Raw genomic sequence first — 27,149 nt, forward strand, 5'->3', positions numbered from 1 at the left:
TGCAAAAACTTAGGAAACATATGATGTGGTTTGGACCAGGATGTAGCAGCAGAAGTAAAGATAAATAATGAGATCCTGGGTATATTTTTGAACAGAGCCAAAATTTCCTACAGGTTTGATGTGGATATTAGGAAAAGAGAAGTAGAATGTTTGTGTCTAATGCAAAGCTAACAGGAGTCCTAGAAGGAGGGAATGGAGAGAATGAGGAAAGGTTTTTGTCTCAGAATTTTCCAGTGCAGATGACAGGAAAATTAGTCCTCAGGTTAGCAATATAGATAGAAGTTTATGTGTTTTGGGGCGCCTGGGTAGCGCAGTGGTTAAGCGTCTGTTTTCGGCTCAGGGCGTGATCCCAGCATTCTGGGATCGAGCCCCACATCAGGCTGCTTCACTAAGAGCCTGCTTCTTCCTCTCCCACTCCCTCTGCTTGTGTTCTCTCTCTCGCTGGCTGTCTCTCTCTGTCAAATAAATAAATAAAATCTTAAAAAAAAAGAAGTTTATGTGTTTTGTGTGTGGTGGAAGAGAAACATTTGACATGTATGGAGCCAGAAGTCAGGTTGGAGTCTTCCAGATCATGCATGAAAGGAACTTGATCCAGATTTTCCCAAACATGACAGCAATTCTACAAATTTTGTTGATGTTACCATTAACATGTTGTGGAGGTGTTTAAAAAAAGGTTTTTTAATTTATAAATTATAAAAACAAATTTTAATCAACCATGCTAGAGGAATGACAAAATTCTCACTCTCTCATCACCATATAAGATGTTATAAAATTATTGTCACATAAATATGATCAAAATTTTGTGATCAAAGAGAGTGTAGCCAGAAAATGAAGTTTAGATAAAGAATAAGCATATTATAGATACTTGTGGTGAAGGTATTTAAGAAAAATATTATGCTTATTGGATTTTGTTATATCTTTGGTACTTGTAATTTTTTCAAATTTGTAATTTATTGTGATTTCTTTCTGCATTCTAACTCATATTTAATAACATAAAATAAGTAAGTATTTACTCTGTACCTAATTTTGGATTTGTAAAAAGCATTGAGCTTGGCACATTAAAAACACCAATGCTAATACTGATGTTGCTGTTGTAACATCATCAGAAGCTGATTTCCCCAAATATAACGACCTGTGACATAAAGTTTCCATTATAACTGTAAGTGTTAGAAAAAAAAGTGGTTCCTATTAAAAGGTGGCCTGGACTACTTGTTCAGCTGCATAGAAACTGCCTGATTCCTTGGCAATTATACAGAAGGGATTTCAGTATCACATAGGAGGTTGAGTAACTTATCCTTCACTGCACTTCTAAAGCTATAATGTCATGACGGGCTTTACAACTAACTATACCTTCTACTCTTGGTCTGGAGAAATTATTGCCAGAAACAGGGTTTGGAGTCCTGAGGGCGTTGGAAATGATGAGAGAAGTCATGTCTCCCCACAGGGACCTCTGTGTGCAGGCACGGAAGGGCAGCTTTGGGGTGTGTTTAACCTGTGTCATAAGGGTAAAATGGAAAATGCCTGATTTAAGCTTTGTTTAAAATTCAGCCCAGTGCACACCTCAATACTCACTCAATCAGAACTGGTTCGATTATTCCTCCAATGGCACTCTGTGGCAATATTTAATTTTTTCAGCTAAATATCCATCTAAGAAATTATGGAGAAACTTTGGATATATTAATAAATCACAGCCCTCTGGGATGTGCACAAAGAACTCACCATGAACCTGAGCCTGTGGTTTTCATGCGACTGTTCAATTTTCTTCCTCTCCTAGGTACATGCCACTGAGAGAAATGCTTTTCTACATGATAATGAATTTCTGTCATTCTACAGGCAGTTAGTTCGATCAGAAATTAAAGTTAAATTTAGACTCAAAGGAAAAAAAAGGAGTGATATTTAACTTTGGAAGGATACATTTGCCTTTCAGCAGTCTGCAAAATGGTAAAGGAACATTGCCTCATTTCCTTTTCCCAAGAGTGTTGCTCCTCAGCCATAGGTTGGACACTACTTTGTTTTTATAAATTCGGGTAATATATTTTCTTCTTTTGGCTTCTGCCATGTTTCTTCTTTGATTGTTATGAATTCTATACAGCTCCTATCCTAATACCTTGTGATGAAGTGTGTGTGTGTGTGTGTGTGTGTGTGTGTGTGTGTGTTTGAAGTCTTTCCTACTAGAACCTATGAGAAGCTAACATATATAGGAGAGAAAGTTGGAAATATCTCACCACAAGTGAAACTCCTGGCAGCCTAGAAGTTATTTTCCATAAGCTCTAATGGAAATGGGGCCTTTTCATCCTAGCATGTATTTCCCACATCATAAAAATAAAAATTCCGCCTTTGTCAGGTTTACTTTATCACTGGCTGTCAGACTGTGTCCACTCAAATCTCGAACAACTCATTGATTCATATATTTGCTGACCAAATCTGTCAAATTGCATTAAAAAATTCTGACTGGGAATTTGGCAGAAACCTGATTGGATAACTTTGCATAATGGGCAGCATTGTGGTTTGTTTTTACCCACTTCAGTTTCCCATACTTGTTGTGTTTCTAAAATAACATGTATTCATTTATCAAGTTTCCTAAGCCATTCAGATGTCCCAGTCACTCTGCGAGGCACTATGGAAGATAGGTATATGAGACCTAATTCCTTCCCTCAGAATGTTCTTCTTCTTAAAAACTTCTTCAAGTTTTATGTAGGATGTGCTGGAGGCTAGCAGGCACAGGGTGCTGGGGGAGCATACTTCAAACCAGCTGAGACACGCCTTACAAGCTGTAAGGAAACCATAGAATCAGTGTAGGTCTAGACCCACAACATGTATGAGAAGTAGAGCTTAACTTTTTCCTACAACCCCACAGCCCCACAGTTTCTTTAATGTGCCACTCTGTTGGAGGGTGATAGAAAATTAATTTTAATCTGGGGGTCAAATTCTAACATTTTCCCTGAACTTCATTACATCCCAGGGAGTTTATTTCGTAGCAAAGCATTATGAGACAGGGCACATTGGGTTCTCTTTGTTATATAATTATGCAGGCCTCCTTGGACACCCCTATTGTTCCATCAAGGGCTTGGTCAGAGGTACAAACAGGAGTTCCTAGAGACATCTATTTGCTTTTAAATGGCAACTTCCTGTCTGGCCACTAGCTTTACCACATTTCAGCCACTCTTGGGGGCATGTATGTCATTCTTCTAGACCATGTTTGGGATATAGGCAAGTCTCTGAGTTTCTCTAAGTCCTGTCTATGAGAACCTGGCTAGGCACCATGGAGTCATGCTTCTTTCCATCCTTCTAGGATGTGGGGCTCAGTTCTCCTCTGCAGCACAAGCCAGCTACCAGAGCTCCTCTGGAGCTCCTCACACAAAGAATCATGACTGTACTATCCTTTCTGACTTCCTTTCCCTTCAATAGGGTATCCTTGAGAGTGAAGGCTGGGTCAGGCTAACTTGTTTATAGATGTAAAAATATTTTATATCTTTGCGTATTATTTATATATGCAGATATATAATTATTTATAAGTTATTTGTATATGTATATGTATTTATATATGTACCTTTCCAAGTGCCTAAACTTTTAATGCATAAAAATCAAAGGGGAGGGACTCCTGGCTCAGTCGGTTAAACGTCTGCCTTTGGCTCAGGTCATGATCTCGGAATCCTGGGATCCAGCCTCACATTGGGTCTCCTTGCTCAGCAGGGAGCCTTCTTCTCCCTCTGTGTGCTGTTTCCCCTACTTGTGCCCTCTCTCTCTCTCTCTCTCTCTGGAAAAGTAAATAAAATTTAAAACAAACAAACAAACAAAAAAAACAAAGGGGAGCCTCCCTCCTCTCTCTCCCTCTCCCTCTTCTCTCTTCTTGGGACCATCACAGCCATTTCCTAAGTCCTTGAAAACAGCTTGACTGCTGGAATGGTGAAACAAGCCAAATGGAAAAAAAGAAACAGAAATCAGGAAAAATAGTTACTTTAAAAATTATTATATTACCACAACATTTATTTTTAGTAGACATATTAGACACATGGAGTTGGAAATCATTTCAAGAGACCAATTATCATAGCCTCTTAACAAATGCTGGGATTATCTCTATGTACAAGTAATGGGCTGTGCGAGGGTTTGCTATGCTTTCTTGACTGAGGTTTTAATATGTTGGGAATGAAGCTTTCCTGTTCTTGCTTGTTTAGTGTAGTCCTATACATAGTGGCCTGATTGAACTTTACATAGATGTCATCATGTAATTCCTCTGCTTAGAAATGCTCCTTGGAACTCATACTTTTTCAAGATATCTTACTTGAATAAGGACAAAAACTTTGAAATTGGTCCTCTAGTTTTTCGACCTTTTCTCCTTTAACCATTGTAAATTCTGCTATTAGATTAAGCTGTCTGTTCCCTCTCTGGCATTCAAGGCTTCCCATGAAGCTCTCCATGGTTTAACCCCCGTGCAGTAAAGGGTTAACTAAGCTGATCTGAGGTGCTTAAACCTTGTACATTCTGAAGAAAGGACTGGCCCTTGACAGTCTCTTGAAGATAACCCCTAAACCCTTAGATTATCCTGCCTGACAAGAGTGGGTTTTTTTTAATATCTGGGGGCCTTGCACAGAAAGTCTGTGCTAACAGTGTGATTTATGGTGGGCACTTTGGGCTGTGTTGTCTATCAGTCTGACCTCTGAAGGGGCTGCAGACTGGATACTAAGGTCATCAGACATGTGCCCCAGGCCTGTGTGACTGATCCCCAATAAAAACATGGATATCAGGGCTTGAGTGAACTTCCCTGGTTGGCCAACACACATTGTTGCCAACAAAATTAAGTGCTGTCCCTTAGACTCCATTGGGAGAGGACAATTGGAAGCTTGTCTTGTCTGTCCTGGACTCTGCCCCATGCATTAGCTAACATTTGCTGATTTTAATCTGTATGCTTTTGATGTGATAAACTGAAATCTAGAGTACACCAAATTTTGTGAGTTCGGCTATTGCGTCTAGCAAACCACTGAGACTGAAGGGGGCTGGAGGATTCCTGAGACATTCCCCGCCTGTCTTTCTAGCCTTGACTCTCACCCCTCGCTCCAGATACTTAACTTTCAGCCAAATGTAACAGTTTACCTTTTGGTGTGCTTATTCTGGGCCCAAGTATTTATTTGTTTATCCTGTTTTTTTCCCCATAGAATCCACCTAATGCTTGCCATTCGATGAGTGAAGGTGGAATAATTGCAAGGTGGTCTAGCTCAAATCCTAGGCTGCTCTGTATCGTTAGACTTTTGAATTATAGTAGATTCTCTCATGGCCCTGCTGGTATTCAGAAATATGTTTAAATACTAATTTAAGGTGTCCTAGTCAAGCTCCCAAACTTCTACCAATTTCTCTTCAATGTTCTGAATTCAAAGTGTCTTCCTAGTTTCCTTTTGTACAGCTTATCACCTGAATGAATGTGAATTCTGTCCAAGTAACTTTCAGTTACTTCAGATTAGCAAATCGCATTCTTTTGACACCATGAGGGATTTTGTCATCCTCATCTCAAATTCATACACATAACAACAATTTTTAAAGGCCAGAAGTCAGGTGATTGGAAGAAGAGGGATACAGTCTCAGACCTAGCAACCTCTCTGGCTATGCAAATCTGTTCGTGCTATTCCCCAGGGCAACAAAATACAGGCATATATCTCTGCATAGATTTTTTTTTTCTTCTGGTGAATAGAATCTTAAGTATTCCCTATACAAGTGTGAATAATTGAGGGTTGACATTTTTTTAAAAGATTTTATTTATTTATTTGACAGAGAGAGAGACAGCCAGCGAGAGAAGGAACACAAGCAGGGGGAGTGGGAGAGGAAGAAGCAGGCTCCTGGCGGAGGAGCCTGATGTGGGACTCGATCCCAGAATGCTGGGATCACGCCCTGAGCCAAAGGCAGATGCTTAACGACTGAGCCACCCAGGCGCCCCATGAGGGTTGAAAATTTTTATGCTTTATTAAAATGTATCTTCATAGGAAAGATGTACAATTTTCTCTTACAGGAAATCCCAATTGTTGGTAACGAGATATAATAACAACATATCAAAGGCAAACAAGTAAATAATTTACATTCCTAAGTAGCAGAGCCTGAAAATATGCAGGTTTACATTGGGCATTCTTTAAGATCTTACATAAGGAAATTGCATAAATTATCCGTTACTTTGTAGAAGCAGATGGGCTGTGGCGCTAGAGTATTAAAGATAAAAGAGTGGTTGGTTGGCTTCTACTGCCGAGGTCTGGGAGAGAATAGGGCTTCTCTCCTTTGGGCATCTGCATTTTGGTTACTGCTGTGAACAGCCTTCCATTGTTCTGGGGCAGCTTTTGTTTATGGAATAGTCCCAGTTCAGGTAAAATTTGAAGCAACAAGGTGCACATGCTTCTGTTTTTAAGTGGCACCACAAACTCAAACGTGGATCTCAGAGGCCTGACCTTGGAATTCATAATGAGAAGTTTCTTAGTCTTCTGTCCCCGTGGAGGGCCATTTCTATGATATCCACTCTCCTTGCCTACTTGCATTACTTAGGAAGTAGAATTTTTTTTTGGAGAAATCTCATTTCCTCTCTCAAATCTTCCCTAAAGATTTGAAACTTGCATGGTGGTTTCAAGTCTAGGAGTCAAGAGGCCTAGTTCTGAAACTTGACTCTATCATGTATAGCTATGTGACCTTCGGCAAGTAATTAAAATATTAATCCTCAGTGTCCTCATCTATAAAATGGGGGATAATAACTAACCAGCCTGCTTCACAGAGCTATTGTGAATATTGGCTGTAACAATGGAACTACTCTTTGATATGAAGCCTTATATAAATGCAAGGTTTGTCTTTTCTGTTTTTTCTTTCTTTCTAAATATTATCTGATGCTTTCTTTGCCACCCAGTATGTTCAATGGTGTCTTCATGGGCCATGATATGAGGGTGCTGTTAATACATCCATGCTGTCTCTGCCCAGCCACTAGCCTGCTGTGCTGTGCTGCTCGGAGACAGGGACCATGCTGCTTTTGGTGTTGGGCCAAGACTGGCCAATCAATGCCTGAGGAAGGTGGGCAAGAACTCCCAGAGGAATTCCAGCTCCAGGATTCAAATAGCATTTAACCTAGAGCTCTGCAAGTGCATTTTACTTTCATGGGCTCAGGGAGCATTTTACTTTCATGGGCTCAACCTGACTGTTTTGTTTTTTCTATTTTTAGATTCCTCTTCCAAATAACATTTATTTTGACAGATCAAAGCTGGAAAGAAACAGCAGCTCTGGGACCAAAGAGAAGACTGTATTTCTGATTGGAGACAACATATGTGTGAGGGAATATAAAGATGAAAAGACAGGGCATTTCCTCAAGGAGTTTATAGTCTAGTTATGAAACAAATATGCAGTTAAGCAAGGCAAAGATAATCACTACATAGGGACCATATCTACCATAAGGTAAAGATGGGGCTAGGGGTGGGGATAGGTGAAAGAAATACAAAATGAGCCTTGATGTGGGATGAAGGAGGAGATACAGGAAAGGGTTTATGGGAGAGGAAGATTGGAACAAAGACATAAAGATATTTGCTCTGGAAAGTCCAATAAAGATCGTAGAATTCCTTCAGAGGAAAAGCGCTACTCTATTAAAAACTTGATGAAGCAAAGGTAGTAGTGAATGAAGAGACTGAACTGAATTTGTCCCCCTAATTGTGGAGAGGAAGCAAACAGGCAAGGGCTCTCAGAGCACAGATTCACTGGACTCGCAGAGACAGTGCTAGAGAGGGAGGGATGGGGGTTGTACCATTCCCGGGACCATTGCCAAGGGAAAGCTTTGTAGCCTTATCCTTCTAAAGAAATATTCTCTGCCTTCTTCCATTGATAACTCTCTTGATGCCTTGAGCTAAACATGGCTTTAAGTAGCACTGAGAGCATCTTATATATATGAGTAAGAAGAATGAATGAGTGTGTGTGAATGTGTGTGTGTGTGCCCGCGCATGAACTTAGGGTGGCACAGGAAGTAATGGTGCTAGAAAATGCCATTTGCAAAACAATTTGCTATTCAGTATTCAACAGATATTTATTAAGCACTAACTGTATACCAGGTATGGTGATAGGCTCTAGGGAATATAGTGATATTCCAGGCAGACATGATCTGTGTCTTCATTGAGTTTATAGTCTAGGCAGTAAACTCTAACAGGATTTCATGACATATTCAGCTGTTGTCTGGTGGGCTAAGCCAAAAGTTACATTTTCATAAAAAATCCCATTTCTTTGCACTGAGATGGAGCATTAAGAATTTAGGTTAAGTCATAAACATGATCAGCACATCAAGCTGCACCAAGATGCATAGTAATTGAGGCCACAGGGAAAGCTTAAAATGCCATTGATTTATTGTGCACACAGGCGTCCTCAAGTCTCTGATGTGATAAGAAGGCAAAGTGGAGGCAGGCTGTAAGATGATGAGGCAAGTCACATTCCATGGGAAAACAAGGAGCTCCTCAGAGACTGGGATCTGAACGTGCACAGCTGCTTAGCATTAGGCCCTTGGGTGAAACGTGGATTTGGATAAGGATGGTGATACAGGCGAGAGGAATTGGGGCCCAGAGAGTTCTGGGAACTTGTTTTCCACCAGCAGTTGTATGGCAGCCTGACATAGGGGTTTTCTAGCTCTTTGGTCAGATGAGGTGGGTATTTTTTTGGTCAAAAATATGGAGTTATGTGTTATCTAGGCTGGGAGGGAGGGGGATACTGACCTGATTTTATGTCGAAGCAGAGAAATGGAGAGACAACAAAAGCAAAAGACAGAGGTCCCTGGGTCTTTCATTTATAGTCTCACAGGGATTTGGGCACCATAGACCCATGGCTATGGCAGTTAGAACTGTGACTTGGATTTTTTGTAAGATTATTGTAAGAGAGAGAGCACAAGTGCCAGCATGAGGTGGGGAGGGGCAGAGAAAGAAGCTGGCTTTCCACTGAGCAGGGAGCCTGACGTGGGACTTGATCCTAGGACCCCGTGATCATGACCTGAGCGAAAGGCAGACGCTTAACCGACTGAGCCACCCAGGCATCCCAAAACTCTGAGTTTTACAACTTCCCTGTGCTAGTTATTTTGTATTATCCCCTGTATGTTTCCCCATAGTCACTGGAAGTAAAACTGCATTTTGCCCCAGAGGCAACAAGGATATTAAAAGACCCTCTGTAGCCATGGTTCCCCCCCACCCCACCCTTAAAGGGGAAGCAAAGGAATAGACCAGGTAGTGGCTACATTGAGAAGAAGGGAAATCTGTTTGTATACTTGGGTGCTTTGCATGGAAGGATTTGAATTGGACAGTGCCTGGGTCTAGGCTGAGCCTGTGTAAAAACCCTGAAGGTAGGTTATACTTGGTTCCGGATTATATTTTCTTTCTTCTTTAACAATTTTGTATGTTTATATGCTTTAATTTTCCTTTTGCTCTATGCTCTCAGTGCGCCCATATCCATCCTATGATTTTCTTTATCCTGTTCTGTACTCTGGGGAGGCTGACTCTTCAGATTATCACTGAGGCTCTTTGCTGTCTGCATTCCAGTTGGGTTTGGGTATGGGAGGCAGTAACTGGAGATTAAAGTGTGAGAGGAGAGAGGTCAAAGCATTTACTCTCAACTTTCACATCCTTTGTGCTCTGGGCCACATCTCATGGCAGTGAAAAGTCCCTCTGGGACTACACCTCCTGTTGGGTGGCCCAGTTCCATGTCTCCAGGTTTTACTTGGACCTTGTTAATATTATTTCCTCTCCTTGCCTTTTCAAATGTAGAGGTGGTGCTGGCTTCTCACTTTTGATAGTTTCCATGTTCTCCACCCTCCTTGCTGGTTCTTTTCATTTTGCTCATGCCTCTGTAGACTATTTCTTTATTAAAGTCTGAGTGGGATGCTGTTTCCTGCCAGGATCCTGAGAAATACAGTTTGGAAACTAAATAAAGGCAGGCACTGTATATAATCATTGTTTTGAACTTTTTTTAAAAAAAATGATATATTCTGGGCTTGATCAAGTGCTGGACACTGAAGATATTAATAGGTTCTATTTTCAACTTCCTACTGTCTTATCCATGAGAAAGTCCAGTTAGTTCCATTCTAACCATATTTAAACCTATCATATTCTTTCTCTCTCCAGTACTATACCCTAGCTCAAATGGTATTAACTCTAATCTGGATTCTGCAATAGCCAGTCATCTGCACCTGGTCCTTCTGCTTCTTCTTTTGGACCATATAGTCTACTCTGTACACAGAAGCCAGAGTGATCCTTTTAAAGTTCGAATCAGATCATATCACTCTGTTCAGAGGTCTCCAGTGGCTTCCCATTGCATCAAAACAAAAATGCAAAGTCATTGTCTTGGGTAATGAAGCTCTGCCCATGCTCTGGCCCTTGCTTACCTCCTGGAGTTCATCTACCTATACTCTCTCTTGTCACAAGGCCTGGTCACTCTGTCTTCCTTGGACATTACAAGCCTGTTTCCACCAGGCAGCATCTGCACGTGGTGTTCCTCTGCCTCAGATCCTCACATGGTTGGCTCCTTCTAGTCATTCAGATCTCAGCTCAGACTTTCTCAGAATGTTTCTCTGGCTGCTCTAATATGGCACCTGAGTCATTCTCTAGAACCTCATGTCATTTTATTTTTTTCATGGAGCTATCTCTATTTGAAATTATAGTTTTTATTTACTTACTTCCTTGCTTTGAGTCTGACTAATACCTTGTCTCCTCAGTGTGTGAGAATGTATAGGAGTGCCTAGCCCATGGTAAGTGCTCAACACACACACACACACACACACACACACACACACACACACACACAAAGAGAGGAAAGATTTACTGATCAACATTCTTCTAAATTCTTTACATGGATTATTTAATTTAATCCTCACAACAACCTCATTCATCAAGAACTATTATTATTCTTGTTTTGCAGTGAGGTTGGATAACTTGCCAAAGGACATACCCAATTAGGAAGTAGCAGAGACAGAATTTGAAATCTCGCCATCTGGCTCTTAGTCCCATGCTCTTAACTGCTAAACTATACAGCGTCCTAACATTTGTTCAATAAATTAATGAACACTTCCCGTCAACTTCTTCCGTTTCTCACTTGGACTTTAGAAAGGAAGAAGCTATCTAATTTTTAAATGTGGGAGCCTGCCCAACCTCATGCTGAGGGGTTTTCTACCCCTTGAGAAAGGATACTCTGAGCCCAGGACAGCAAGAGAAGCACAAATCTTTTTCTTGAATACAACCTCTTTGGGGAAAGTTCCCAAAGAGCCCCAGAAGTGCTGAGCCTGTGGACTGCCAGAAATGTGGGCTGGAACTTCCATGCAAGGATGTATTTTTTTGGTCCCAGTTTTCCTTCATTAATTCATTCATAAAGCAGTGAATAAGCATATCTGTTACACTAAACATTTGGGATACAGAGATGAATGAGACAAGGTCCCAGCCCTATATGAGCTTCCAGGCTAGTGAAACATCAACTGTATTTCTAGACACACGTTCTACTTGTTCAGCCATTTTTCTTGAATCTAGTAAAAAAATAAGAAAAGAGACCAGATGTCATCTGAACTAACTCTCCCCGGATCAATGATGGAACCTTGTCAGAATGTCCGAAGCTGGTCTTAGGCTCAGACTCGACCTCCAAAAGTTGTTTTCATGGTCAAGTGTACATCATCGACGAGGCTTCTCTTACAGCTCCTTTCAGATGACTGTGCCATGGTCACCACCCATTTGAGAGTACTTGTCAACTTTTCAAAACTGCCTTTTCTTCTCCCAGCCTTAGTCCCATTTTAACAAACAACACTGCAGCCGAGGCATCTCCTCATTAGGACCCATGTTGTTCCTGGGCTCGTCTTCATCTTTACTCTCTCGGCACCAGATGAGATTACGTACATCAAACCCATCTCCTTTTCTCCTAATTCAGTTGCTCCCATCCATCGGTTGTTTCTGTTCCTGTCTTCCAATGGCCCCTGTTTGTTTACTTCACTCTATTATCCCCGCACCTGAAGCCAGACTCATTCTAGCACATGGCAGCTCCACGTAGGGATCACCTTGCAGCCATGTGTGGTAATGTGACTTAAAATACAGCCAAGAAATGCACCCTGTTTTTTATTCTGCTCACTGCACCATGAGCTTTTGTTGAAGTGTCTAATATCACCTTCCTGTTCTTTTTTTTCCCTTTTCTTGCTGGTCTTTTGCTATCCAGGTTTCTCCCTGGAAATTTAAATAGCTGTGTTTCAGGTTCCTTTCCTCCAGCTGGATTAGCTTTCAGGTCTCCATGCTGAGGCTCATTTGGTAATTTCCTGCCCATATTTCTAAGCTCTGCAGCTCCTTTATGTTACTTGCCGGTCCTTAGTGGTTTTTCTATGCCTTTCATTTTAGCTTGATCTGCAAATTTAATTAGTGGGCCGCTTGTCCTTCCATTTTAAAGAGTACATAAGATAAAGGCAGTTTTCTGCAACAGCAGGTGGATAATAGAAACAGGGAAGGGGGGAGTTTGTACCGTAAACAGCTCTCTGCAAAATAAGGAGGCGGGGGAGGATGAAAGAAGATGGGGAAGACATGACACAACAGCTGGGAATGTGACCTTATTGTAGCAAATGTCCCCCACATTTGCCAGGCTGTTCTGCACATATGGGGTGGCAGCACCTAACTGGTACAATTTCAAAAGGTCAGTTGAGGTGAACGAGTGAGATCGCAGTTCACGAAAAGGCCTAGGGAGATGCAGCCCCAAATATGAATGATTTCTGCAATTTAATCTCTAGGAATAAACTCCACATCTGTCTGAGGTCAGGTTTCTGGGAAACAGACTCTGCGATGAAATTTTACTGGGGAGTGCTTTTAGAAACACCACCTGGGAGGGAGTGAAGGCAGCAGGCCTGGGCAGAAGGAGGAACGGGACTGTCCTACAGCTTCAACAGGACCTCAGCTGATTCCCGTGAGCTTCTCACCAGCTGGGTGCCCCTTCGGAGGAGCCGCTCAAAGATCTCAGCTGATATATCCTCCCAGGGCCCAGTTGTTATGGGGGGGGTAAACTTGGGTGGGGCTGCTCTTTTCTGAGGAAGGTAGGTCGCAGAAAAGGATTCAGCTGAGAGTCTTCAGGGCCAACTTTCTCAGCAGCTGGGAGCACGAGAGCTTCATTCGTGGAGAGGTCTGGGTGGCACATGACATCGGCCACTACAGCCTCATGTAAGACCATGCCAGCTCTCCCTGACAGTTAGCATTGCTGAGCTTTCCCTGTGCAGCAAGTGCCTTCCCTCCTTTGCCTTCTGTAACTCAGCGGTCTTGCTCCTCTCTACTGCTCCTTCTCAGTCTCTTTTCTGGTTGTTTATCCTTCTTTATTTTCCATTTGCTTTTTAAATATAGGCACATTCGTTCATTCCATCAATGAGTAATTATTTAGTGCTCATTTTGTTCCTGATTTCCGCTAGTGCACTGTTTTTAATTCCTGTTTCACCAGTCTTTCTGCCTGGACAATCTTATCCGCTCCGATTTGGTCCTTTCCTTCCCCTCCTGTGATTTCCAACTCTTTAAGTCAAGCTTTAGTTTCATGTTTAAAACAATCCAATTTCTTTCTTTTTTTTTTTTTTAAAGATTTTATTTATTCAACAGAGATAGAGACAGCCAGCGAGAGAGGGAACACAAGCAGGGGGAGTGGGAGAGGAAGAAGCAGGCTCACAGCAGAAGAGACTGATGTGGGGCTCGATCCCATAACGCTGGGATCACGCCCTGAGCTGAAGGCAGACGCTTAACCGCTGTGCCACCCAGGCGCCCCAACAATCCAATTTCTAACTCTTGTCTGGGTTGCCTCACATCAAGAGAGCCCAGTAATGGAGTCAGTATCTTCGCCTGATCCAAACAGATCTCATTCAATGAAACATCATGGAGCCAGCCTCACGAGGATAGTATACCTGGGGTGGTCCAATATCTTGCTACTCAAAAGTATGATGAACGAACAAGCAGTTTGTTAGAAATACAGAATCTTCGTCCCCACCCAGACCTACAGAATGAGAATCTGCACTTTAACAAGACCAATGATTCACAAACATATCAAAGTTTGAGAGGCGTAGACCTAAAACTCTCTTCTCCCTCAAACTCCAGATCTAATGGATAAACTAGTTCAATCTATTTTGTCTTTTAATCCCTCTTTCTGTGATATCACAGTGACCTCCTAAGTAATCTTAGTCTCAGTCTCACTCCTGTAATTGATCTTTGTATTGATACATACCTATTATCCTAAAACATAGCATGTCCTCTTTCACAAACTTGTAACTGTTTCCGCTGCCTAGAGGGTGCATTTCAAAGTCCTAATGTGGTGCTCCTACCCTTCTTTTCTGTTTTTACCTTCCACTGCCCCCTTCTGCATACCTGATCTCAAACTTTATTGGTCTGCTCCTACCTGAATGCACATTCACAGCCTTGTGGCATCCCTTGTGCTTTTCTTCTAAAACATTCTGTTGCCTCCCATTTTGCCTATCAAAATCTTAGGCTTTAAGATCCAGCTTAAATGCTCTTTCAAGAGTCCCTCAAGCTTCTTGCCTGAACAAATCTCAAAACACATAGGTTATCTCTATTTTTCCACACTTTCATTCTGCTTTGTGTGAAGTCTTAATCTTAGTACCTAGCAAAAGGCTTAGCACATTGTGTGTGTGTGTGTGTGTGTGTGTGTACACACTTACACAGTTATATAGTTACATATAATAAATCCATGAATGAAATAAATGAGCATCTACCCTCAGCAATTTTTATACATACTGTAATCTGTTTGGAAAATTTAGTGGATTTGCCAACCACAGTATTTAGATTTTCCCGAAACAATCCTATTGCCATAAACTTTCTAATTTTCCTGTAAGTATATATTTTCATATTTGACTACTAACTTAAAAGTGTGGTCCTGACTCTCCTGGTCTCTAAGCTGCATCACCAAGCCACCTCTGATCAGGCTTTGATGGTGCGGCAGGGTTCCATGAAGTGAGTGATGAATTATACCGTGTATCCCAGGGTAGGTTCGTCTGAGATTTCCCCATGGTTTTCCACAAGCCCGGCTGCTTTGCCTTAACATTTACACATCATGCCCTCTTCTTCTCTCTTTCCCTGCCCTCCCTGGTTTCCTACTGCCAGAGTGGAAGGAGAGAGATCTATTTCCCTTTGCTAACTTTCTCTGAAGTGACAGAGTTGATCAATGAGTTGCTGTGCCTGTCCGGGAAAGCCAGTTTGATTGTCCTCCTGTGGCTGAGCTGACAGCATTCAGCCTTTTATGAACTGAATAGTGAAGCACTCTTTGGAGCTCAGTTTCGCCTGTTTATGGTGGATTCCAGCTGTATATTTTATGTCTGCTGTTGTTATATTGTTGCCATTGGTATTAATCTCTGGCTAGTTTATTTGCTGTGGATTTATAATGACTTTACATCGTAAAAATAAAGAAAGAAAGCAATAGAACAAACTTTAGATAGTGAGGACATCCAAATGAAAGGGTGAAGATACTAGAGGCTAATTAAGACCTACAGAGCTTCACAAGCCTGGCTCTGAGGTAGTTGTCCTCTTGAAAAGGGGGACCTATTTGGATCATCACACTTTCCATACTTGTTAAAGATGAAATAAGTTTATTGCTGTAGCAGCAGAAAAGCTCATTCCTGGGATATGAGTACCGCTATTGTAATCCTCACGTTAGAAGTAAAACAGGGAACAGCATGGAGTGAGGGGCCCTCTTTGGCTTGGTATCTATGATTTTTTAATACCAGTGAATACCAAGTTAAAAGAGCCAGAACATTTCCATGAGGACCCACAAATTTCATCTTAGGACAGTGGCCATATTCTTAAACTCTACACTGTATGATTTTCATAGCAAAGTGTGTACTCCAGATTCCTCCATGCTTGACAGACACTGTAATTTTCTTGGCACATATGTTTTGCCTAAAAGTGAATGCATTTGTCAAAGCAAGAAGATACCTATGATAGGTGCCATGAAAATAATTAGATAGCTAATCCCTTTTTGATAGGTGAGCCATTAAAAAAATTAAATTTTAAAATATATCCAGACTTCAACCTAATTAACATGTTTTATTGAAATACTTTAAAATCATTTTATGAAAAATTGTAATAGACAAATAAACCTTAGTGGGGAGGAGACTTATTTTCTGTACCTCTGTGTTTGTCTTTCTCCTGATGAGCTTGCCCAACTGTTAAGACCTTCATACATGGAAAAGATCCTTCTTATAGGAAGGATTAAAAACAGGATTGAGATCCTTAAGAACCTGAAGACAAGATTTTCGCCTGCCTGCAAACTCTAATTCTTTTTTTTTAAATTACAGTTTAATTGGCATAAAATATTATATTAGCTTCTGGTGTACAACTCAGTGATTCAGCATTTATATACATTATGAAATGCTCACCATGAGTGTAGTTACTATTTGTCACCATGCAAATTTACAGCATTATTGTCTGTATTCCCTATGCTGTACTTTACACCATTGAACTTATTTATTTTATAACTGGAAGTTTATACCTCTTAATCCCCTTCTATTTTTTCCATCCAATCCTTCTGGCAACCACCAGTTTGTTCTCTATTTATATGTCTGTTTCCATTTTGTTTTTTTCATTCATTTTTTTGTTTTTAGATTCCACATGTAAGTGAAATCATATGGTATTTGTCTTTCTCTGTCTGACTCATTTCACTTAGCATAATACCCTCTAGCTCCACCCATGTTGTTTTAAATGGCAAAATCTCATTCCTTTTTGTGGCTGAGTAATATTCCAGTGTGCATATATGTAGGTATACCCCACGTCTTCTCTATCTGCATATCTGTTGATGGACCCTTAGGTTGCTTCCTATTAATTCTTTAAGGCTCAGATTTGTCTCTTCTTCAGTGAAGCCTTTTTGATCAGTTTTATCTTTTTTGCTAGCCCTAGGCAGAGCCAATTGCTCTCTTTGTTATACTGTTGTCCCTTTTTGATTCCTCTTCTATGCTGCTTTCACAGTGCAGAACAGTGGTTCAGTCACGTGTGTCATTCCCATGAGACTGTAAGCTGCTCGTGGTGGCACCATCCTCGTTATCATACTTGTCTCATCTTCATCACCACCTCACCATAGCTGACATTTATTGAATGCTTACTCTGAGCCAGCCATTATTCTAAACAATTATATGAATCAACTCATTTCCTCTTCACAGTAATTCTATGAGATAGGTACTTTCTAAAATCCTTATTTTAAGGTGAGGAAACTGAGGCCCAGAGAGGTAGTGTATTATTCACCTTTATAACCTCATTGCCTAGCTGAAACAGAGAAGACACTCAATATTTGTTGAATGAATGTCTTCCTAGATAATTTCTACTAGTTTATTGTTTAGATAGAAAATGATCTATAGTGTTGAATATAAAGACTATGACTTAAAAAAGGTTCCTACTTGTTCAATTCAAATTTAATTCAACAAATACATTTCATTTCCTTACTTGTTGATTTGATTCTTGTTGATACAGATGGTCTAAAAGTTCCCTGGGAGATGGATGTGTGAAATGATAAAGACTGGGGAACTATCAGGGTGAACCGTCTTAGGACTTTGGACTCCAGTGTGCATATACTGTCCTGCCAGTTTCTCCCAGCCACTTTCTTATGCATGTCTGTGACCCTGCTCAGTGACTGATTGATTTATTTGTTCATTCAGCAAACCCTTAGTGAGCTTAGATTCAGTGCTGGCCGAAGGTACAAAAGTACCTATACCAGAAAGAATAGCTGCTCTTAAAATGCTTGTAGTTTAGTGGAAATAGGTAGATAAGGGGAGGATAGAGTTGATAAATACCACCAGAGAGGTTAACAAAAAAGCAAAACGTGGTTACCTATCCTTGTCTTATAAGAGTTTGGAGAAGGCTTCCTTCTATATTAAATGGATGGGAAATAAATGGATAGGAAGCAAAGAGAATGTGGGAAAAGTATTCCAGGAATAGGCATGTGCAAAGATCTTAAGGAAGAACATGTTTGAGGATATACAAATAGTTCAATATGACTTGAACATACATTGTGATTACAGATGAGTGTAATGAGTTCCAACAACCTAAAGGCAATGAAGAGATATCAACATGTTGTAAGGAGAGAATAAAGGCAAGATTTTAATTTAAAATATGCTGGCTATAAGCAATAGGTAGAGATTTTTATCCTGCATGTACTTACTCAGCATTTACTATGTAGCAAAATACAATAGTATTTAAAATATGGATGCTTTGGAAGGGTACTGTTGTGGAGGCAGGGAGGTCAGTTGAGGAGGATGTTGGAATAAATATTGAGGAGGCAGAAATAAAAGAAGTAAGATTTATTTATAGTCAGTCCATTTTCCTGATAGTCCCCCCCCCCATGACTCCATGACTCCTTAGAAAATATTATGGAAGTAAGAGTTTATTATTCAGTATACTTAGACTTACCATTAGTTTAGGAACTCTGTTTATTTCCCCATGGAAACCATGTTTGTTTATCTGAACGACACCTACTAACTAGCCTGGCAGATGGTTTGGTGGGAAGAGTAAATGCTTTGGGAGCAGACAGATATGGGTTCAAATCGCAGCTCTGCTACTTTTTAACTGAGTGAATTGTGAGCACCTGTTTCATGTAGGTTCTTAAGCTATGCAATCTTATTCCTCTTATTTCCTCCTGAAAATCTCACATTGACATGGCTCCTATTTCTGCTTCCACTGTAAAATGGCACCACTGAATGGCTAGTAGCATTGAAAGAGGGTCAAGACTAGAGAACAGGGCAAAGAATGAATTATAACTTGGGCATTTCTAGTAAAGCCTATTCTTTGATGGTTTGGCTCCTTGGTCAAAATTTTTGCCTTAGAAATACCCAAAGTGTGAATCTGAAGGCTACCTCTTTGGCTGTATGGTAGATTATCATAATAAGAATTTAGTCCAGCTTTTTGCTGCTGTGTTCCAAGTAGTGTGCTAAGTGCTTTATATAAGTAATCTCATTCAGTTCTTGCCATACAAACATGGGGGTAGTTTTTATGTGTTTGTTTTACAAATGAGAAAGCTGAAGCTCTGGATGGTGGAGGGATGAGCCCCCAAACCGCTAGGAGAGCTGAATCCCACCCCATGTTCGCTCCAGGACACACCATGTCCTTTCTCTTGAAAGAAGCACTCAAGACACTGAAAAGAGACTGTAAAGTAAAGTGACATCACTCCCTGCCCTAAGGAAATGTACAATATAGCATAATACACAAATAGCTATGATAACTAACAACACATCTATAGGTGTGTTTACCTGATACAGACTGAGCATGTTGATCAGGATGTCAGTCTAACTTATCCTCATTCTTCCTTACTCCCAGGAACTTAACACTGTGATCCTGCCATCTACCAAGCTGGGCTTTACAGAAGACAGTGGAGGTATTAAGTGTGCCAGCTCATACACTGGCTGTCTCAACTGAGGAGTGAAATTAATGCCACAGTAGCAGTTTGGGCAATGGCATGGCTCTGAACAAGTTAACTGCTCAGCCTGAATAGGGTTCCATGCACTGAGCCAGAAGGGCTAGACTGAGCCATGGCTGTGGATCAGCTTTCAGGCTATTGAAGTGAGTAGTCTCAGGGCAGTTCCTGCAGTGGCTCCTGTGGGAGGTTTGGCCAGCCTGGTTTGGTTGACCAAGTGGTATAATTAGCCAGGAATGTTCAGAAGTAAACATTATTGAAGGGGAAATAAAACCATTGCCCATGGCTGCCTCTATCTCAGAAATGGCAGAAAGTGCTCCTGGAAGGGCCAAATAGACCAAAAAATGATAGGCTAGTCACTCTAGATGAGAATGTAAAGTTAGAAACAGATCAGTTTCTGTCTGTAGGATTGGCCACTGGTCAATTTGCCTCTTCCCAACCTCTGGTTTACATTAGAAGGGATTTTCCTTAAATACTTCTGGCTTCTCTCCACTCCTTTATTCACTCAGCACCCTGGGGAGGGCCAGTGGCCTAATCTGATTAGGAAATATGTGAAGAATAAAGCACAGCTCATCAACTCCCCTTGGGAACAAGCCCATAGGGAACAGGGGTTCTTCATTGCCCTTCCATTTTGCAAATCTTTCCTGCATGGCTTGGGACTTGGAGGAGGGTGTAGAGAAGAGTGAGTCTGACTTCTTCTGAGGTGAAGTAGTGAGAAGCCTATGTAGCTCTCATAGGGTTACATCTCTGCTTTAGCCATTACTAGTCATAAAGGGTTATTTTGACCACCATCTTTCACTCATCTCTCAATTTGTTCGAAACTTAGGGTAGAGAATCATTAATTATTCTGCCCTGCTCAGAGATCTCAACACCCTCATGAAAAGGAAAATGTAATCAGTAAGATTATTAAGTTAATGTGGAAGAGGGAAGGTAGAGGAGTGGAGGGGCACATGTGATCTTTATTTCTATCCAGCATAGAAACTCTGGAAAGGGGCTGAGCCTACAGCAGGCAAGTTTATCTCAGACATGTAGAGAAGCTACCTGACTCCATTGGTTACATGACCAGAAGAAATTACAAGAATGTTGTGGAATTGTCTCCCCACAGTTGCCCTTGAAAGTTCTTATATATGTGTATGGGGGGGATTAAGTATGGGTAGTCATCATAACCATCAATAAAATTGGTTGAGGTGATTGATCACTCAGAAAGCCTGCACAGCGTTTCGTGGCCGGTGTGCCAGTTGTACTAAGTCCCTCAGGCCAACAAAGCACTTATTACTTCAGAGACGACTTTAGTGTCTATGGTAAAGAAGTGAATCAGAGCTCTAGTGTTACAGAATCTCATGTCCATTTCATACAAAGGATCCTAGACAGCAATCTGGAATTAATTTGATCTTACTATTTTTTTCTCTGCCCACCTCATTGTTTCCCATCATCCTTCTCACCTAGTTGCGATCAGTGCTTTAGCTGACGAGTGGTTGTTTTTTTTTTTCCCTCCTAATACATTGTAATAAAGAGCCTGGAATATAAGTGATTTGGAGACCTTGGTAGAGGTGAAAATAGAGGAAAGCAAGGTTGAGATCAGGTATTAATGACCACCCATGAGGCTTGTTAGATTGTGGGGGAGAGTGGCAGATGGAAAGGAGAGTTTTGGATACCTAGGATTAGTAGCCAGAATTCACAACAGCTGCTCCAGAGGGCCCCTAACCCAGTTGCAGAAATAGTATGCAGGCAAATGTGGGGTTTAGGAGCTTGAGATCAAGCTGAATGTGGCTCTAGCTCCATGTGGCTCCATTTGAGTCTTTCAGGGTTTTCCTGTTGCTTTGGTGTGTTTTATGGAGCCACAGTGCTCATGGAGCAGTTTCACCCTGGGGGTCTTGAAAGTGCCATTGATGAAAAGAAAAGTAATCATTTTATACATTCATTCTGTTACTCCACACATCCTAGAAGTATCTGCCGAGTGTCTTCAGTGGGTGGGAAATGAAGGGAAAATTGGGAAAGTACATGGTGGCCACAGAGGAGGGCACAATGCATAATGTCCTGCCTATGGGGTTGTCACTTTATAAATACTGCTCCAGGGTTAACATTCCGTGATTCAATGGTTTTAATTAAATTAAACTGACTGAATTCTCAACATGATGGGAGGATACATAGGAATAATGGATGCCCTCATAGTTCATACAAAGAAAGACATCACATTATTTTATTGTTGGGAGTAATAAAAATTGCCCTAATCCTTCAGTGAGCAAATGGCTCTTGAGAGAGGTGGTGGGGGCAGGCAGTGGTTTCAAGGAGAAGAGATTTGCAGGAATTCACTAATGAAGACATGAAAATGTCAAAACACAACTGAAGCATTAAAACATGTCCAAGGGCATGGATTTGTAGAAGTGCCTTCTTTAAGAAAATGCCACAGTATATGTATCTCATAGAAATAATCATTATTGGAATATGAAAAATGGCCCCTGGTTATAAATCCAACAGTGATGGTTTATAATGGCGGTGGAGGGCCCTGTACATTCTGCCAACTAGCCAAACTTTCCTTTAGAAATTTTATGAAGAATTGGCATAAAGAAGAAGGGATAGATGCCCTCTTTCTCACTCCTGTAAGTTAAAAAAAAAAAAAGTCAGAGTTTTTGTTAATGAAGGTCATGTAGCCAAGATACCCACTTGAAAGGTAGATTTTCCAAGACATTCCAAATCGTAATCTATCCAGGACTCCACCAGCTCATACGACTTCTATAGGTGAATTAGGGTACCCCCTTTGTAGAGGTCATAACTTGGTATTTCCACAGTGTTCAACATGTTCCTGTGCCACAAAGCATGTCTTAGTGAGCGGGTGATGGGAATGTTAAGCTTCAGTCTCTATCTGCCCCTGTGGGTGAACACTCTTGTGCAGTGACCATTCAACACAGCTGTATGGAAAGCTTTATAAAGGGTAAACCAAACACTAGCTTCTATACTGAAGTGTCAGGCAGAGAATCAGATTCATTGTAAGAGGTGACTGCAGCTCTGGGACCCTGTTAAAGTTAGGTGGGACAATGGACAGCTTTAATTACTGGGTCCTATCTCCTTAGAGTGTCACTTCGGATAATATCTTCTCCTTCACTGGTCCCTGAGGGTCTCTGCTGTTCCTGCCAGTGATTCTCCCTGGCCTGACCCACGTCAATTATCCTCATCAAAGCTTCAAGGAGGGCAGAGAGAGAGGCTCCAGGGTGCCTCTCTATAAATTCAGAAGAGATTAAGCCATTCTTGGCCAATTTACTCCTTTCTTCAAGCTCTAGGTATTCTTGTCAGTAAAATGAAGAGTTTATGTAAATAGTTTTTAAGGCGCATTACAGCTCCAAAGTCTGAGCTAGCAAAGCCACATTTTCTATGATTACTTACTTATATGAAAACTCCCAAATAAAATATAAACTGCCCAGAGAAACACTGGCACATTTGTTAACAATATTTTATTTATTGTGAAATGTGGCAAAGAGGTTTTTTTTTTTGCTGTTGTACATTTTTTAAAGTACACTCTAATTTACTCTAAAAATACAATTTCTATTTTTGCTTTAATTTATAGGAATCCAAACTAAAAAGAAAAAGTCATAAATTATTTAATTTCCAGTCAATCCTCAGAAGAGCCCACAGTTAACATAGCATGTATAAACATTTCTGTAGATTTTCGGGAGGTAATGTTCACACTAGCCAAAAGTGATTGAGTGGCAAGCCCTCAGCCTATGAGTCATACGTTAGAAAGCTCTGAAATAATAAGTACTAGTTTTTAAATTGCAAGCTCATTCTTTCAGAGTGGTTATTTAGAAAAATAAAGAGCCCTTGCCATATCAAAATTCAGCAAAACATACATTTTAAAATTTCAGATTAACCACAGAAGATTGGTCAAATGAGTGGGGACCAATTTTAGAGTGAAGGGCTTCCCAAAAGGCACGTTCCTGATAACAGTAATATAAAAAATGTATTTTTCTCTCATCCTAGAAAGTTCAATTTACTGTGCTCTGGGTAAAGTCCATAAGGCTTAAAAAACCTTGTCAAATGAGCACATTTTCAGAATAATACCCTGAGATGCTGAACTCCAATTTGTGCTTGTCTAAGCACAAGTTGTGGGGTGATAAAGGTATCCCAGAAGTGTGTGATGCTACAAATATTTCCCATTAAGAATACTAGTATGTGTTTTTCACAAAAGTAAAATAATCTAGAGGAATTAATATCAAATATAATAAATTATTTACTGGAGATTTTGTTCCTTATGCCCAATTTTGAATAAATGTCTACAGTTTGCCTAGTAGGACCTGGAAAATGTCCCTAAGCAACCATGTTGAATTAATTACATTCTTCCAGCCATAAAAAATTAAGGAAAAAGAGAAACTAAAGCAAAGGGAATTGAAAGGAGAATACTTTAAGCTCAAAAAAATCTCAACTATTTTTTTTTTTTTTTAGTTTCAAGTAGCATTTCTTGGAAAACTAAAAACAAAAGTATAGCTTAATGTGCAGGTAACAATATGGTAGCTGTATGTTCCAGATGAACCAGATCCTCAGATCCTGGGAATCTTTGGTCTTCATTAACTTGGGAGTGGAGGATTTAGACCAGGCCACGGAGGACTTGGACCTTCCGTTAAGAAGCATCTCTGTGTCTTTCTGCACTCTCCCTCTGTCTCAGCTGCTTTTCTCTCTGACTTTCCAATGTCTCTGCATTTCCAATGTCCCTTTTCTTGCCTTTAATTTGCATGCCTGAGCTCACTCTCCTCGGTTCTGTGATGGCTTTTCTCTGAATTTTGTATCCAAGGGATCCAGAAGGAAATAAATCTGATTTGGATTATGGGTTACTGAAAATCCATGTTTATCTTATTTTCTGTCTTTCAGTGTTCTTTGCTTCAAAGGAGAAATGTCAGTATCTCAAAGAGGACTTGTGTCCCCCCGCCCCCAACTAAAACAGCATCCCATTCCCTTTGCAATCAGGTCCTAGTGACCAGCATGCAAAGAGCTGAGTCGGGAACACTGAGGCCCACTTCCCCACCCAGTGGCCTTGCAGAGAGGAAGTGGGAATTCAACCCCCCCCCCGCCCCCAAACTCCGTCTTACTCTTCTCTGCCATCTCCTGCCAGAGCCTTTCCCACTGGCAGAACCCAAACTGGAAGAAGCATGTGGAAAAGGGTTCAGAGGGGATCTGGAAAGGATGGAGAAGATCTCCCCACACCCACTTCTCTATCTCTTTACTTCATTTTACTTGCTTTAGAGCCTCTGCCGTCATACTAAATGCTAGTTTTTGTTAGTTCATTATTTTTATGGTAGGAAGCGAACTTGATGAAATACTTTACTTTGAATTCTCTCTAGTTTTCCAGAACCTTGCTTGGCACATGGTACATACTCATTAAATATTTGTGAAGAGAAGGAATAAAGGAAAGAATTTAAAAAAAAAAGAAAGAAAGGTAGAAGAAAAGAAAAATTAAAAAAGGAGAAAATAAGAAGATTTCCATATATGTATATTTTCCGTAATAGATCTCTGGAAGTTTTTTCCCCCTGGTTGTGTGTGAGATGGTTGTAGGTAGTATGTAGATAACTGCTTTTTATTTACTTATTATGTAAATTAGATGTAGATTATTAGATGATTTTTTTCCTCATGTTGGGTCTTTAGAAGGTATTTAAATATTAGAAACTAAGTTACAGAAAAATATTAGGTATCTATATTAGAGGTAAGACAACACTATCTAAATAAATGAAGTTTGAGAAGAGGTAGAGTGAAATGTTCCCCTTAACGCTATGTTTTTACAAACAATAAGTTTGACCCTTTGTATCTTTATAGTGTTTAAAGTCCTGCAGGTATGTTTCACCCTTATTATGTGTTCTCATAACAACACTATTCGTCAGGGAGTTTAAAAGGCATTTCCAGGGCCGTGCATTGAATTGATGATAGATTTGGGAACATGCGTTAGGTGTTCTGATGTGAGACTAGTTTTCTCATGTTTTGCTTGTGCTACTTGGAGCTCCAAATAGATGAGTAGTGGGTGTGTCCTGGCCATTTCTATAGGATGGGAGTGCTGATGCACAAGCTCTGAAGCCAGATCACCCAGGCTCAGTCCCGGCTCCACCTACCATTAGGGGTGACCTTGGTAAATTACTAATCCTTTGCAGATTCGGATGCCTTTTATTTCTCTTTGTTGTCTGATTCCTGAGGCTAGGACTTCTAGTACTATGTTGAATAGCAGTGGTGATAGTGGACATCCTTGCTGTGTTCCTAACCTTAGGGGAAAAGCTCTCAGGTTTTCCCCATTGAGAATGATACTCGCTGGCGTTTTTCATAGATGGCTCTTATGATATTGAGGTACATACCCTCTATCCCTGCACTGTGAAGAGTTTTAATCAAGAAAGAATGCTGAACTTTGTCAAATGCTTTTTCTGCATCTATTGAGAGTATCATATGGTTCTTGTCCTTTCTTGTATTAATGTAGTTTATCACACTGATTGATTTGCGGATGTTGAACCAACCTTGCAACCCAGGAATAAATCCCACTCGGCCATGGTGAATAATCCTTTTAATGTACTGTTGGATCCTATTGGCTAGTCTTTTGGTGAGAATTTTTGCATCCATGTTAATCAGGGATATTGGTCTGTAATTCTCCTTTTTGGCGTGGTCCTTATCTGGTTTTGGGATCAAGATAATGCTGGCCTCATAAAATGAGTTTGGAAGTTTTCCTTCCATTTCTATTTTTTGGAACAGTTTCAGAAGAATAGGTATTAATTCTCCTTTAAATGGTAGAATCCCCCTGGAAAGCCATCTGGCCCTGGGCTCTTGTTTGTTGGGAGATTTTTGATTACTATTTCAGTTTCCTTGCTGGTATGGGTCTGCTCAGGTTTTCTATTTCTTCCTGATTCAGTTTTGGTAGAAGTCAAACTCTCACTTTTTGCAGATGATATGATACTGTATGTGGAAAACCCAAAAGATTGCACCCCAAAACTTGCTAGAACTCATACAGGAATTCAGTAAAGTGGTAGGATACAAAATCAATGCACAGAAATCAGTTGCATTTCTATACACCAACAAGGAGACAGAAGAAGGAGAAATTAAGGAGTCAATCCCACTTACAATTGCACCTAAAACCATAAGATACCTACAAATAAATCTTACCAAAGAGGCAAAGAATCTGTACTCAGAAAACTATAGAATACTCACGAGGGGCGCCTGGGTGGCACAACGGTTAAGCGTCTGCCCTCGGCTCAGGGCGTGATCCTGGCATTATGGGATCGAGCCCCACATCAGGCTCCTCCACTATGAGCCTGCTTTTTCCTCTCCCACTCCCCCTGCTTGTGTTCCCTCTCTCGCTGGCTGTCTCTATCTCTGTCGAATAAATAAATAAAATATTTAAAAAAAAAGAATACTCATCAAAGAAATTGAGGAAGACACAAAGAAATGGAAAAATGTTCCATGCTCATGGATTGGAAGAACAAATATTGTTAAAATGTCTATGCTACCTAGAGCAATCTACAGATTTGATGCAATCCCTATCAAAATACCATCAACTTTTTCATAGAAATGGAAAAAATAATCCTAAAATTTGTATGGAACCAGTAAAGACCCCAAATAGCCAGAGGAATGTTGAAAAAGAAAACCAAAGCTGGTGGCATCACAATTCCAGACTTCAATCTCTATTACAAAGTTGTAATCATCAAGACAATGTGGTACTGGCACAAAGACAGACACGTAGATCAATGGAACAGAATATAGAACTCAGAAATGGACCCTCAACTCTATGGTCAACTAATCTTCAACAAAGCAGGGAA

This window comes from Ursus maritimus, unplaced genomic scaffold, assembly GCF_017311325.1.
Source record: "Ursus maritimus isolate PB19 unplaced genomic scaffold, ASM1731132v1 scaffold_16, whole genome shotgun sequence".
In the NCBI taxonomy this organism is placed as follows: Eukaryota; Metazoa; Chordata; class Mammalia; order Carnivora; family Ursidae; genus Ursus; species Ursus maritimus.